The sequence below is a fragment of the Pithys albifrons genome, chromosome 18 (assembly GCF_047495875.1).
Source record: "Pithys albifrons albifrons isolate INPA30051 chromosome 18, PitAlb_v1, whole genome shotgun sequence".
NCBI lineage: Eukaryota > Metazoa > Chordata > Aves > Passeriformes > Thamnophilidae > Pithys > Pithys albifrons.
The window spans coordinates 8,365,301-8,381,561 of record NC_092475.1 but is presented as its reverse complement, the minus strand read 5'-3'; the positions used below and the strand labels follow the sequence as shown (position 1 = coordinate 8,381,561).

The 16,261-nt window shown below is 43.5% G+C and overlaps 1 protein-coding gene across 6 annotated transcripts in view; it reads right to left on the bottom strand.

The window, feature by feature from the left end:
- RIPOR3 (RIPOR family member 3) overlaps positions 1-9,495 on the bottom strand; it is a 47,393-nt gene extending 37,898 nt beyond the window's left edge. The window contains exons 1-2 of one of the 6 annotated variants that reach the window (XM_071573057.1): positions 9,405-9,495; positions 8,913-9,298 (exon numbers count right to left, since the gene is read on the bottom strand). The gene's annotated coding sequence lies outside the window, so the exon portion shown is untranslated. Of the gene's footprint in view, positions 1-2,977; positions 3,000-8,366; positions 8,608-8,912; positions 9,299-9,404 lie in introns of those variants that run through there. The other 5 variants (XM_071573059.1, XM_071573058.1, XM_071573061.1 and 2 more) reach the window with 5 other exon arrangements.
- Positions 9,496-16,261: the final 6,766 nt, after the last annotated feature.

Sequence of the window (16,261 nt, the reverse complement as noted above, 5' to 3'; positions counted from 1 at the left end):
GTTTCTTAAAAAATCTTTGTTTAAGTCCTCTATGCCTCATAAAACAGGACTTATTTTTGTGCTGCAAATTGACTTAGTCTATAACAAAGGCTACTCTTGTAGGGCAGGATTGTGCCTCTGAACAAAACTGACCCCCATAAGAAAGTTCTCCTAGTTCCCTTCCAACATGGGAGGAGGGAATTGTAATCCTAACACACACACACTGACTCAGGAGAGGGAAGACTCTCACCCAAGGCCAGTGAGCAAGACTCAAGGTATCGATCAGTTCACAACACACTGATCCTTAGGGCATCAGCTCCTGCTGCCCCACCACAATGAGGACAAACAACAGTCTTCAGAATGTGGTGTGGAGGGAAGTGACAACTTTGCACTGTGACAGTTTTTGGAGCTGCAGGGATGGAACACACAAATGGATGGTCAAATACATTGTCCCCACTCATATTGCTTAATCAGAGAGTCAAGGAATATCCTTAGTTGGAAGGGACCCTCAAGGGTCATCAAGTCCAACTCCCACTTGATTGGCAATTTAAGGAGTCCTGGAGATGAGACCAGCAAATAACATTAAATGCATGACAACATACAGACATGCCAGTTAAATCTCTCAGTATTGTGATGACTCCTGTGATATCAAAGGCATGACATGTGTGCTGATCTGCCTTTTTGGCACCAGACAGGCCTGATTTGTGAGAGAGAGGACCCTCAGCATCCTGCCAGATGGGCCTGGGCTGATGGCAGCAGAGTCTGAACTGCTGAAAGGTGCTGTGAGCACAGCAGTGACCAGTCTGCCCATTAACCAGGAACCATGGCTGGCTGGAGAGGCAGAGTAGAACAGGATGTCCCTGGGATGTTCTCTGTCCCCTGACAGTTTTCCCACACTTGCAGTCTGACCCTCCAACCATCAGCACATGCACCATTGATCTCATGAACTCCTAGCTGTGATCCTCCACAGAACTGCCACTGAGAATGCACAGACAGAGAACCGCCTGGCAGAAAGTCACTCTTGGGTGATCTTCAAAATTCAGAAAGGGCCATTCAGATACAAAACTTGTTGACAAGTGATTCCAACAACACACTAATCCAGATCCAGAATTAAATCCAGATTCTGACACAGTTACAGCAGCCATGGCAGTCAGTGCATTCAATATTCTAATAGAAAAATGGTGTTTTGCTCCATATGACTTGGCTTACTCAAGAGAGATATTTTACAGTGAGATACAGTTTTACGGTACTGTAAAGATAATTTGACAATTACAGGTCAAAGCACACTCACTTATAGCTTTAAATGAAACTAAAAGCAGTCAAACTCATACACAAATGAGGAAATATTCAACATGTGTTACTACAGCTTTGGAGAAAACAGACACAAATTATGTCTGGACTGGAGATCTCACCAGAAGATGCAGTGTATGTTCTCATCCAAAGCCTTCCCCTGCAGAGCATGAACTCCTTACAGTTGTGGGTTTGTTTGTGAAGAACCCAAGCTCAACCAATTTTGAGATATTTTGCACTGCTATTTCAATGTTTTGCACTTCTGCTGTTTGTTTGCAGACAGCAGGGATGCCTGTGATTTTCTAAGGTTATTTGAATTCTTTATTTGTTAACAAATTACATTGGTTGCACAACACATTGGCATGTGAACCCTTCAGAGAAAGGGAGAGGCACAACTGGGCCTCAGTGGAATTAGGAACAAGCTCCAGTGAGTTCAGCAGAGTTACACAAAGACAGCTCTATTGTCTCATGGCAGTTGTGGTTAATTGAAGGAGTAGTTCCCGTCAGCTTTCTACATGCCAGGACTCTTCAAAGGTGGCATTACCTTCGAGATCACAGTGTGGGTTCCAGTTCAGACAATGAGTAACAAAGGCCTAGTGACAGATTTCCACACAGGCTGGGCATATCCTGCTGCTCTGAGAGCACTGTACAGGCACACAGAAATGTGCAGCTACACGTATTGGTACAACCAAGGTACCTGATGCTGTGGTGTTGCACATGGAATCAAACCCAGCCATTTTCACACATGATCCAGCCATTGGAACTGCTCTTTTTTGTCTTCTGTTGTAAAAACCAGATAATGCACTTGCTACAAATCAGTTTCCTTGAAACCTTGAGAAAAGCCTTGGAATTTTCTGCACAGATCAAGTATCAGCCACATCCATAGGCTGGACTGTAATGAATGCTCCAACTGCTGCATGTGCTTTTGGAATATCTCTGGGTGTCACTCCTTTTGGAAAACCCTGGCCTACTATTTTAACTTTACAGATCCCATAAAAAATAATCCTTTCTTATTATCTGAAGGAATCTTCTAAACTCTTTTTGTAAAACTCCATAGGTAATAGAAGACTTGCAGAAATTCAGCGCCTGGGTGAACTGCAGGGTCTTTCCTGCATTAGTAGGAATATAAACCTATTCATGCCAACACTAAACCAGAAATCACTCAGATTTTAAAGCACACTGAGGCCTTTGAATTGCCTCTCTGTTTATCTGTTCAGGCCCAGTAGTGGAGAATGATATGTTCCTCTTCAAGCCTGTGGCAATTTAAATAATAAAACGCAGGTTATGTAAGTGCAGAGAATTATGGAAAAATGTAAGTGGAAAGTACGTAGTTTTAAAATGCATTTGAATAACTCAAATACAGCTGAACTGACATTATTCAGACTTTCCAGTCTTATTCAATACTGGATTGAAACCAAGGCCAAGACATTTCAGGCCCAGAGGAGGTTTATAAGAAAATTACAAGTACCTATATTTCCAGTTTACAAGGTCTGTCTGGGAAAGCTCTACTGCCTAAGGAAAGACCAGCCTGCCTTCTCATGGGATCAAACAGAAGAGATGTGAACTAATTAAGGGGACATTTGGATCAGCTTGTAAACATAAGGACACCCCAAAGAGCACCCAAAGCAGATGCAAATATCTGCGGTCTTGGAGCGAAACACAGATGCAGATCCAGATCCCCATTTCACAATGGAAGTTCAATTCTAACCTGTGCAGACACAAACTGTAGGCCCAGCTCTGCATTCCTTCCACACCCAGGGTTGGAGTTCTGCCTGAATAAGGAATGCAAGAGAGAAATGAATTTCCTATCAGCCTGGCAGATCTTGTTTGGTGATGTACATGCCTGTGAACCTGCCAGAACTCAGATGTGGGACGTGGCACCCAGCCGAGCTCCAGAGCTGAGAGACTCTTGTAGGACCCTTGAAACAAGGCAAAACTATTTCCATAGGCATATCCACGTATCCCAGAGTTAGGAGCAGTTACTTATATTCCAATATTTCTGTTATAAACCATTATCAAATTGAGAAGTGAAGATCTCAGAGTTGTATAAAAATCAATAACAAAAAAATAAAATGTGTATTTCCAAACTGAGGGGCATTAAAAAGTATGGCTATATGGGAAAAGATTCAATAACCATAGATCTCACAGTGGGAAATACTAAACAAACAAATAAGAAGAGAATCTTTCTCAGATTAACATTGTGCATCCACTGCCTTCCCAAATCACAGGGCATCTTCTACATACTGATGCATATGGCAAAATTTTCCCATCACTCCAAAGAGACACAAACTTCACCCTGGCTCTTGGTGAGATAAATCAATTACGTCTCCTTCAACCCCACAGCCAGCAGTATTTCAAAATCTGCATGGAAAAAGACCTCCCAAATGCAGGGATGACACAGAACTGTGGAAACAAATCTCCTTCTGTGTTAATCTTGGTCTTTTATAAATTTTCCCAAGGCTGGGGCCTTCCTGGACGTTTTTTCTCATTATTGTCCCCAACAAAATGCAAAAGTGTAGGATGAAGATGCCATTCTGTGGTCAAAGAAGTGTAAAGGACATATTAAGATAATTCACATTGCATTTTGTTCAAATATTTTCATAATAATTGAGAAAAGAATGTGTTGAACAGAGTATCCACTATCTTGAGAAAAAGAAATGCCAGCTAAAATCAAGGGCTTTGGCTACTTTAAGGCTTCCTAGACAAGATTAAATCAAAATATTTCCTGTAAACATTCCTTCTTTTCATCAGCATGTCAATTGTAGTCAGTAAAATGTGATACTAATTCTCAGCATCAAAATCTGGGATAACTTTATAAAGTCAAATGTTTCCTTACTTTCACAGAAACAACTATTACTGGAAATATTTTTCAAAGCATGTTGCAAGTGGAGGTAAGTAAATCAGCTAGCACACTGCACATTTTTCAGTGAAAAAGTTTCTAGAAATGAGTAAGGATTTAATAAAAAATGTCTCTGAGGTACGTCAGTCATGCCCATAATAGAATATTTTTCAATTTTTGGTCCTGTACACAGCATTTTAAACCACTAACAGATGTATGAAACAAAAAGCAAAATTGTCCCTTACTCTCTGCTCTGCACACACACAGAAACATGGAAACCAAGGAGAGGCTCTGAAACGTTTTCCACGAGAAAGACAATTTGCTCACAATTCCTTCTCCCTTTAAATTGTTTCTGTGGCAACACATCTGGTGCTGTAATTCTGGGCCAGAACATTAACTATCCTGAAAGAAGAAAGTTATGTTGCTGTTCTGCCCTGTAAGAATGTGAAGTAGAGAGATCTGTGAATACACGTAATCAGGTCACCCTTTTTTCCTTCAGAGGCTCACAGAACATCAGCTACAGATGATCTGCATAGCTCAAAGTTACAAGCTTTAAAACATTTGAACAAGGGTTAGAGAAAACTATCATGGCAAACACACTGTCTATAAGCCAGGGATTTTTTTCAATAAAAATGATGAGTGCTTTGCTACTGCTGTTCCTACCATGTGAAATAAGTGAGGGAACTATTCAGCTAAGAGGAACAGGGTTCATTCCCTAATCATAAACATAACTCTCCCTATGTAATGGAGAAAGATTGATGTTGATTTCTTATCATCCCCCCAGCACTGGTAACTTTGCTGTACTATCACCATTTCTCAGTCCAGGTATTTCAGGAGCACCTCAAGTGTCTGTTAAACTCCGCTGCCCCTGGGGGGAGTCACCCCTCCCAGAATCATGGAATCACCGAGGTTGAAAAGCCCTCCATCATCACCAAATCCACCCTGTGCCCAATGCCCACCTTGTCCCCCAGCCCAGAGCACTGAGTGCCATGTCCAGTCCTTACTTGGGCACCTCCAAACCACCCTGGGCAGCCCCTTCCAGTGCCTGACTACTATTTCCATGATGTTTCTTCCCAAAACATCAGCCCTGGCTTCATTGATCTCTTGAGGACCAAGTGATTTTATTGGCCTTACTTGAAATTACAGGAGCCTATTGATGCTTGATGTGAGTCCTGGACATCCCAGCTTGAGCACATCAGCATTCTCAGGATTTGTAGTCTGAACAACTTAGTTGTAGTGACAGAAAAGAAAAACAAGAATAAAAGCTTACAGCCCAAATTCAGTTTGCTCAGTCAACCAACAAACAGGTTTTTAATCACTAACAATCCTGAAAAGTGAGTCTCAATCTTCAATCATACTGCATGACTATAATCCAATGCAAGTTATTATGGGTATTATTGTGCAACTGAGCCCGACATCTCAAGATACAAATGCTGCCATGGACATAATTCATGATCCAAGGGCTAGGGCATTTTCCAAGGGCTAGGGCATTCCCTGAACTCAGCCTGGAGCAACAGGAGTTAAAAAAATAATGGAAGTGGATTTTTGCTACTTCATCAAGCAGATCAGGGACAAATTCATGGAAAGAACATATCTGATGAATAACAAAGTATCACTGACACAGTTACTTTCCCAATAATAACTGCATGTTAGTTCTCCATAAAACGTTTTTATTATTTAATTTGAAACAGCTAAATCCAAATCTAGAGCAGTTACATATAAATCTGTTTGCTAACTACACTTTAAAGTATTTCTGTATTAGTGACAAAGAACATCATCTTGGTGTTCTGATCTTCTAAATTACTAATGATTAAATGCCTTGATTGGCTGAAAACCAAGTTTTGCCCTAAAAAGTTAAATTGAATAAAAATTATGTTTTTCAGCCACTCTGTCTTTGAAGACATACTGGTTTAAAGCAGTCTGTCCTCAGGGAGAATAAACTGGCAACAGGAATGGAAAAGTTGAAAAAAGTGGATAAAACCTGGTATTTCATAAATATGTATGTCCCTTTCGTGTGTCCAGAGGCAGCATCTGAGGATGGGAGTTAAAGCCAGGGCCAGAGCACCTGTAGCCATTCAAGTCTGGCTGATGGCCTTTGCACGACTTGCTGTCTGTATAATTTTGGACTGTCACCAGCCAATCACCTTCCAAAATCCAGTTCTGGGCAATAACAGTCTGGATAATTCAGTTCTGTCTGTTCCCTCTTTCTCAGTCTTTTGGCTAAGATCAAGTGTGCAGATTTAACTAATATTAAACCTACTACTATACATAAAATATCTCCTTCACTTCCAGTCTCTCTATTTATTTCATCCAAATGAAACAAATTAATAACCCTTCTGAGACAGTTCTCCCTCCCTTATATAACTTTCTATATCCAGAACCTCTGTTTTGTCCTGGTGCTCTGTAACTCCACATTATCACTCCTCAGACCCCTGAGAAAGAGACACATGAAGATCATAACTTTCCCCTCCCCAGGCTGAGTCTGGTTTCCCTTTCTAGCCACAGTGACTCTATTGCGCTTCTCTGGCTCTTTATGAGGATATTGCAAAGGAATATTTGTGAAGGAATTAGCTGTAGAAGGCAATAAAGTGCTGTTGGTGGATGTGATATTAGAGGGTCCCAGCTCCCTGCCTGGATTGCTCTTAAGAAACCCAGGGCTAGAGAAAACATTGTAGAGCAACTGTACAGCTGTGCTTTGTCTTGACAGAAGGAAATCATCCCAACCTTACACTACCCCTTTGGGAATGCCATTACATAACTCACTGTTTGGTCCATATTTGCACGGGTTTGGCAGCATGCTGTCAACAGAAACACCACTGCTCCCCTGCAGCTCCTGACTGACTCCAGAATGGAGCCCCAGCTCGGGATGCAGGACCTGTCACCTCAAGGAAGCCACTTCATTCCTCTAACGAGTATGCAGACACTAATTGCAGGAAAATTTCACCAAGCTAGTTGTTCACTACCAGATCACACATGTTGGATCTCACACATTTCTCTCTAGATCTGGGGCATAAAGAGGATGGACCTGCCACTCAGTGGCAGCTCCAGCCCATTTTGGCAGCTTTCATGCAGCTTTTCCTGCACTACTACATGTGGCGCTTATGTCATTCATTCTGCAGGATTTGGAACAGCACCATGGGGGGAATCAACTGCATGACAAAGGAACACAACAAAGAAGGAGTTTCTCATATGCATGTTCCTTTAGCCACTACATCTCTCTCAGATGTCCCACTCCACTCAACATGAGTGTATATACTGCACCTCATCAATAGGTGTAGCTCCCACTTTGCAGCTGTGAAAACACAGGTATGGGCAGATTAAGTCTTGATCCCAACAAAGGAAATGACTGAATCAAGAGTCTGAGTACTGGTTCTGGTTCAATAGGCAAGAAATGGCTCAAGAAATATGTAACCTTATTTTTCAAATTCCTTCAAGTTTATTTGGTTGATGAACAACTCTATTTCCATATGGCCCAACTTATTTAAAACACTTTTTAAAAGGGGAAATTAAACTCTGTGTGAATCAAAATGCAGCTGGGCTGTGACCCAAACTCTCAATTTGTATTTATGAGCAAATAAAATGTAATCTCTGCACAGACAAAAAGTTAACTAAAATATAACCAGTACATGCAATGACACCTCCAAGACATAATGGTATAAACATTGTCCTGCTCCACCTGCTCCAGCCAGGTTCTCCCCTCCCAGGGGGTTCCTGGGTGTTTCCTGGCGTGAATTCTTTTATCCTGGATAAAGAGCCACCAAACCTCTTTGTGCTGGTACAGCCTCTGTAGGAGTATCTGCGTCCTTTGGAGCTTGCCCACTCACAGATGCCTGTAGACTCCTCAGGATGCCACCTGCCCCATAGGTGACTGCATTCCCCCATAGGTGGCTGCATCCCCCCCCCCCCAGAGATGACTGCATCCTTCCCTTATGGGTGACTGTATCCCCTCTAGAGGTGACTGTATCCTCCTGACAGGTGACTGCATTCCCCCCATAGGTGACTGTATCCCCCCCATAGTTGACTGCATCCTTCTCTTACAGGTGACTGCATTCCCACCATTGGTGGCTGTATCCCCCTCCCATAGTTGACTGCATCCTTCTCTTACGGGTGACTGCATTCCCACCATTGGTGGCTGTATCCCCATCCCATAGATGACTGCATCCTTCCCTTATAAGTGACTGTATCCCCCCATAGGTGACTGTATCCCCCCCACAGGTGCCCGCCCTGTGCCCTCCCTGTCCCCGCAGCTCTCACCCACCGAGCCGGTGCCGGTGTCCCCGCTCCCCCCGCGCCGCCGCTCGCGGAGTGCCGCGTCAGGTGCGCCCCTACCTGCGCTGTCTGCGGGGCGCGGAGCGTGGCTCGGCTCCGCTCTCGCCGCGGCTGTCGCGGGGACGCCCGGACGGCCCCGATACCGCCGCTTATCTCCGCCTCCTGTCGTCCAGCTGGGCTCCGCTTCCAGGAAGCCGCGGCTCCGGAGCGCTTGTTTGCCGCTGGATGCCGATGGCCCCGTCCCGCTCGCTGCCTCCCTTCTTCCCTCCCTCCTCCCTCCCTCCTCCGACCCCCCTCATCCTGGCAGGGGGGCTGGGAACGCGCCGCGCGGCTCCAGCACATGCCGAGCCGGCGGTCACGGCCCGGACCCTCTGCTATTAATCAGGAGCATCCCAGGCACCCTCCCGCTCGCTCCAGCTGTTCCTCTCCGGGCCCCACAGCGCCGCAGGGCAACGACAAAACGGCATCACACGCGGGGACACCCGTTCCTGCCCCCCCGTTTACTCCTCCGTTCCCCTGCCCCTCCAGCTCTTACCCCTTCGCTTCTTCTCAGGCCTCTTCTCCTGTGCCCAGATTCCTGCCTTTCCCATCTTCCCCTTCCATGGCTTACTCCTCCTCTGCCCTTGCCCCACGCTCTCTCTTCACTATCCCTTCACAGCCACTTACAGCCCTTAGTTACCCAATCCCTAATCATCATCTTTCGTTCTCTTACTGCCTCCTCCCTCTCACCGTCCCACGCTCCCACAGGTTTTCTAGGACTAAAGAGCTGTAATTTGCTCTCTCTGATTTTCTGTGGACCAAAACCTGCTCTGAGTCCTTCCTGCTACACCCACTACTGACCTCCTTGTGCCTGCAGGCAGGTTACTGTTCCTTGGGAATGGTCTCCCTTCTGCTGGCTTTCGAGACACCTTCCAGGCAATTCTGGCAAAAAGAGGTGAAATTGTCGTGTAGAAAGCAGGCTGGAATCTCCTTGTTCCTCATCTCCCCACATGCACCCCCACACTCACACCTCTCTCCTGAGCAATACCTTGCTGGAATACCTCACACAAACGCGTCCCTGCCCTGGGCAGAGCACCCTGGGTTGCACTGTGGCTCATCCATTTCCATTTTCCCCTGGTTTTTAGCACCACTTCCCCATGCTGACTGACTGACTGACAGCACAGGAAGCCAGACACTCCCCACAGGGAGAATGAGCTGACTCTACGGAATTCGGACATGCCCTTACGACAAATTTATTACTAATAGTGTTTGCTCCCCCTTTGACCATATTCTGAAACACCCAGGACACACGCAAGACTCTCCCATTCTGTTTCAGGAGGATAAAATACAAACTGAAGTTCTCCAAACAGCAGTTGACCAGAGACCCCATCGAAGAACATGTCAGGGCAGAGTTACTTTCTTTTGTGGTACTTTATTAAGGTGCTCAGCATTTGTATTTTTCTGTGCACATGAAAGAGGCAAGGAAGATCTTTTGCACAGCTGAACATGCTTTTAAGGAGATGCATGAGGGAACTGACACACATGAAAGTGAGAGCAATAAGAGACAAAAACAGATGGGCTGATGGAGTTGGCTGAGCCAACAATTCAGGCACTTTAGGGCTTATATATATTAGAAAGAACTGTGCTGAGATGCAAGTAAAAGGGGTTTCATACCACATCTTGAAACTGGCTGGGGCTTGGAGCACTGGAAATGGCCGTGGTGATCCACAATGGATATGAGAGCAGGCATACCTAGGAAGAGAAAGTATGGAAATGCAAACACGTGCCCTTGCACAAGTAAGTACAAGATACACTCTAACAATCGTCACTGTCCTAACTCCTGTGTGATTTTCCCGGTATTTGGGGTTGTTATGATCAATGCCACTGACTGCTTGAAGAATCTCCCCTGGAAATTACAACTGCAGCAGCCACATATCCTGCTCTGCTCAGCTATTCCAGCCTCCCCAGACAGCGGCACACGGGTGTGTGCTCAGCCCCAGCCCCAGCAGTGCCCAGTGTCAGAGCAGCTCCTGCAGCACTGCCCAGAACCCGATGGGAACTGAGCACCTCCCTGCCTCCCTGTGCCAGCCCCACAGAGGGGTGGGGCACTCTGGGACTAGTTTAAATCAACTTAACTGGATTTGCAGGAGGACATTTGTCAGAACATCAAATCTCTACAGCAGCCCTATGCAACCAGTTGACCGAAAAGCCTTTGCTGTTACTGTCATGTCCTCCTGAACATCAGACTTGTAACAAATGCACAGACAGACCCTCAGCTAACACAAATGACCATGGTTCCCTCACTCCTGGTGCAGATGTCCCCATTTACTTCAGCTGAGGATTGGCTTTATGTGTTTTTATTCCAGTTTATTTTTTATGATCTTCATTTGCTGTGTCTTCATCTGGTGTGTTTATGTGGCTGGTGCTTGGTTTTCATTATTTTTAACTGCATTTCAGATCATTTGCTCTACGGTTTTGTTCACATTCTCCTTTTCCACGAAATTGTAATAAAACACTTGGCTACAGATTTTCCAAATTGAATACTGATGTTTAGTGCAGATAATTATGTAGCAGGGTTCAAAGCAAGTTCTATAATGTAACAATTTACATATTCTTGAAAACAATGGGCACAAACCTACAAATTATTGTTACAAGCTAGTTTCACATTCTTCTGGAATTTCCTTTAGAAATACATATGTTTAGTATTCTCACGCATATGAAAAGCAGTAAATACTGCATTGCTGGCACCATTATAATATTTACAATGAAAAAATAAAACACACTCTGATGTCTCTCAGATCTAAAGGGATATGAAAAAAATGCCAGTATGTTTTCTCCAGGATATCAAAGCACTTCACAAAAGCCCTTCACAAATTCAGCCACTCAGCATCCATCAATATATGCCAATGATACACAAAGATCATTTGGCAATGAAGCATTCAGGATGGTTGCAACAACATTACACATTCAGTGTTTCAGCATTACCAATGTTCTGGCATAATCAAATTAATCATAATTTTATTGTTTAAGTACTGAATTAAGTAGGTTTTGTTTGTTTCCTAAATGGACCAAATTACAGGCAGCAAACCGTGTGAGCAGACCAGACCAGACCAGCCTTCTCAGGAAGATCCAGACTAAACTGACTCTCCGAAAGGCTTCTATAAACCATAACTCTGTTTATAAAAGCAATAGCTAATAACTCAGTAGTTGGGCCTATCACTGTGATCCTTTGCACCAGGCTGACTTGGAGAGACAATAATTCTTCTTGCAGCTCTTAATGCAAGCAGTATGTATGCAAACATTTGCTGTGCCCCACCCTTTTCTATTTTGTATTTTTTTTTTAATTTTAGAATGCGAGTTAAATGTTAATAATATGAAGTAATCTGCATAGAAGTGGATTATCTCTCAGTCTCTCAATATATTGACCAGGCACTTTCGTTACTGTAACATGACAAACTTCAGAGCATGTTACACAAACCCAGCCCTGCACAGAGCTCTGAGTTTGTGTGTGTTATACTGAGTCTTAACTGAAAATCATCCAGAGTTCCAAGCACATGATTATTTTTCCTTCTTGTGCATCTATCTCTGCTGAAGTTTATAGTTCATGATATTACAACTCAGGAGAGAAACTAAGAGCCAACAGAAGCAAAGAATATCTTTTAAAAGCTGAGCACACAGGGACAGTGGTTGAACTCACTGGATCCAGTATTTCCAAACATGATATACATGGAAAAATGGAATGGCTTTTCCAGTTCCCTTGGCTTGCACTTTTCTAGTTATTACTTATTACCACTGCACCAGTATTATCTGGGTGCCTGTTGTACTACATTAATGTATAAATGCCTGCCTGTTTACACTCTCTAGTCTCACAGGGAGGTTGACGTGTTCTGTGTACATGCATAAAAATACTGACAAGAAAAAGCCTAAATTAATCTGATTGTCCAAGTACAATAATAGTTACATTTTTTCCTAAAAATGTTCCTAATAATTGTTTTACACTTTCCTAAAATGTTGCTAACTTCACCTTGTGATTTCAACAAGAAGTCAATGGCAAATCAAACAAACCACATAAGTGAAGGTTGGAAGGGGCTTTGAGCCACCTGGGATAGTGGAAGGTGTCCCTGCCCATGGCATGAGCTTTACAGTCCCTTTCAGCCCAGACCACCCCGTTGTTCTATGAACGACGTACTAAACTACAGTAAGATTAATTTTACATGTCCATTACAAATCCAGGTGAGGTGATGAGCTATTGTCCCGGACACACTGCGGTACAGCCAAGGCCAGTGTTTTAACTAACCGCTGTAATTAATGAACGTCACTCTGCTCACACCAGCGCGGACAGCGCGGGCACAGCGCCCTCTGGCGGTCGCGACAGTCACGACACAGCCTCCCACGCGCGATGGAAACAACGATCCCCAGGGACTCCTCTCCCAAGTGCCAGCTGCCCGTCCTGCATCTGTCTAAGGCAGCCCGGCCGGCACTGCCCACTGGCATCGCGGGGCTTCCAGCGCTCACCTCTGAGACCCTGGGAGCACTCCCGGGTGGCTCGGGGATTATACAATGATTCCATCTCAATAAGCAGTAATTCGTTATTTTATAAAAAAGGATCACAATTTTTGTAACTGGATGCAGAAATCATTTGCTCAATTAATTCATTGTCTCACAGTCAGACCAGGGAACAGGCCTTGTCATGACCTCACGTGTTTCTGTCAGAGCGGTTTGACACAGAGGGCACAGATGTGTTTGCAGCAGCTCTGAAAGAAGGCACACACGGAAAAGTTTGTGACCTCAGGAAAAAGGAGTTAAATTCTGGATTTTGTGACAGTACTTGCAAAGGTATGGGCAGGAGAGACTTGCCTATGAGAGTGATACATACACTTGTTAAGTGATGTCAGAGTAACACAGTGTCAAACGTCATAGGACACGGGGACATCTGACAGTGAGGTCCAACCCAGCTGAGCAGCAAGGGACTGTGTAACTGGAGCTGGGTGTTTATAAAAGATTAAACTGTTAGAGTCCACTGCAGTTCGATCACTTTAAAGCTCAAATGTTATCCTTGTTTGAGAGGAAATTACCTTGAACAGCAAAGCCTAATAATTTGCTTACCAAGCATTTTGTATGTAGTCACAATTAATTTTAAGATCTATCAACAACCATTTTGTGTAAAAACATTCCTTTGTAGCCAAAGGCACAAGTACTCCTTATTCACCAGAAGACATCTAAAGTCTTACTTATTCCAGGTTAAGCCACAAGAAAAAGGCATCATTTTCCTCACAAATAGCCATAACACGGTTTCCAGACTAGCATAAAAGTAAAGTCGTTATTCCAAAAGGTTTATTAGCTACAGCTTTTTATCTAATTCTATAAAAATAAGACAAAATTAAAATTCCAATCTGTACCAAGTGAAGTTTAGGAGAAATTTTAGAACCTTTGGTCTGCCATATTTTTTCCAAATTCTAGACCAGGAATACTCAGTGAGCAGTGGAAAACCAAACAAGAAATGTTCACTAATTGCTTTGTGGAAAGAAACACTGAAGTGTTACCTATTGACCTGCACAGCTCAGCACCAGTGTGGCTTCTTCCAGACACTTCAGCCAGAGGAGTTAAATCATTAAACTCTACACACGAGTGCAAATGTGAGGTGTCAGCTGTGCTCAGTACTACGCTGTTTAAATAAGGAGGAAATTCAAAGTAATTCAGTCATTGAACAGAAATGGATTATTAGATGAAGCTTTAAAAACTTTTTAATTCTTTGTTAGAAACCTCAGAGAGAACAAAGTAATGTATCAGTATCAGCTTTTGACTTGCTAGGAAAGTATTTTCAAAAACCTTCACAAGATTATCACAACTAAAGCCCCAAACAAAGAACAATCACAGAAATGATTCAGAGCCCCCTCCAAAACTGGGACAAACAGCCCACTTTGTAAAGCACCTGCAGCACATCCTCTGTTGAAGGTCTGATGTGAGAGTCAGCTGGAAGTCATCATTCCCATCCAGAATGAAAGGCAAAAATGTCTGCAGAAGTAAGAAAATCAGAAATAATTCAGCAGTTTCTCTCACCCTGGTGACCCCAATTACTTGGGTATATCGCTGGCAGTCACCCTTCCCCACACTATGTTTAATTTATGGGAATATTTTGTGTGAGTCAGTTCAAATCAAAGGTCTGATTACAATCTAGTGAATCTGACAATCACTTCTCTGATCCGGCACTGACAAGTGTAAATAAAGACTAGTTTGTTTTAAATATAAAATCAGTGTAAGCCTTGAACTATACAATAAAAGTTTAGGTGGGTCATCAGTACAGTCAACATATGCTGACAGGAATTTCCTATGCTTTCTTCCTGGAAGTATTCCATAAACCCTCAGGAGGTCTGTCTGGAATACCATCCCACTTAAACTGTGGGAAGTCTCAAGATGGGAAAGAAGTATACTCCATGGTGGACTTCAGTGATGGAATTTCTACACCAAAACAAACAAAAAAAAAAAAAACAAGGCCTCTCAATAACCTTCCCCGGCTGTTCAGAGATTAGGAAACCCAACCTGTCTTTCAACTTCACAGAAACTGAACGTGCCATGAATAGCTTGATCAGGTCTGAATCACAGGTTGTGCAGAACTTGTGACTAAAATAGCTCCATAAATTTATGCTACAGCTGGCACGAAGAGCCTGTCTCTCTCTCTACCTTTATCTGAAAACAAATTGTTTATCACATTCCTTCCTCATACGTCAGCTCCTTGTGATGAAAACCAGGCAGTGATTAATACACTTTATTAGGTTGGTTCCAGTGACTTGAAGTGAATTTGCCCTGACTCCTCAGGCACGCTCCCACACCCACTGCATGGCACTCCAGCCACGCCAGGAATGCACAATGGAAAACAAATTATCTTGGGTGATACCTCATAAATCTATAGCAATAAAATCAACTGCACAACGGCTCCCAGCAGAAAGCATCTTCAGGAGGTCCTTCCTCCCTCACTCCGAGAGAAAAGAAGCAAACCAGCAGCTCTGAAAACCTGGAGAAGCTGCTGTTCCCTGATCACTCCCACTCTTCTCTGTGCTTCCTACAGCTCATTAAGCAGAGCTGTAGAAGGCAGACATGGAAAGCAGTCCAAAGTCTTCAATTTTATAATGACAAAGTGATAGAATAAGAGGGTTTACCCTAGTCTTGCTCACATAGCTGTAGTCTGCCTTCTGTTGCACTAGGACCACAGATTTTATCTGAATTTACAGGCTGAAATCTCTAAGTATCCTTTTACAGTGTAAAACCAAAACACACTGAATAAAGGATGTGAAGACAAGAATCAGCCTAGACACTGTCTGACAGCAAACTATACTTAACTATTTAACAATATCCTCTGTGCTAATTACAGCTTGTCTTGGCTCCAATGATAGCTGCAATTCCTTTGCCTTTGGCATGATAGGATTAAGATCAACTGTACAAAAACCAGCACCGACTTAAGAGTGATTCAGCACTGGATGTTTTTTATTTAATTACTGATTACCAGCTGAGACTTGAGGACTGACTAGACACCCATGCCTTGCCTCAGCTGCAAGGAGGTGTTTGAACTCCCTTCACAGCAGTCCACACATCCACACAGGAGACCTCACACGGAGATCTCTCCTATCAGGTTTGCAGATTAGGGAGAGAACCTGCAATTCAAAGGTTAGTTGACATAACTAGATTAATCTCCATGCTTTCTTCTTGCCAATGCACAAGTGAAGAGTCATTTTAATTCAGACAGTAAGGTGTTTGTGGTCTCTCCACTCATGGGTTTTATCAGTAGCTCTCTCAGGGTAGTTGAACTGGGCTTCATATGAAAATACTTGATCTATCTCAGAATTAAACCAATGAAGGTTACCCAAGCCAACCCCTCTGACATGTTACCAGATCCTGCCATCTTATTTG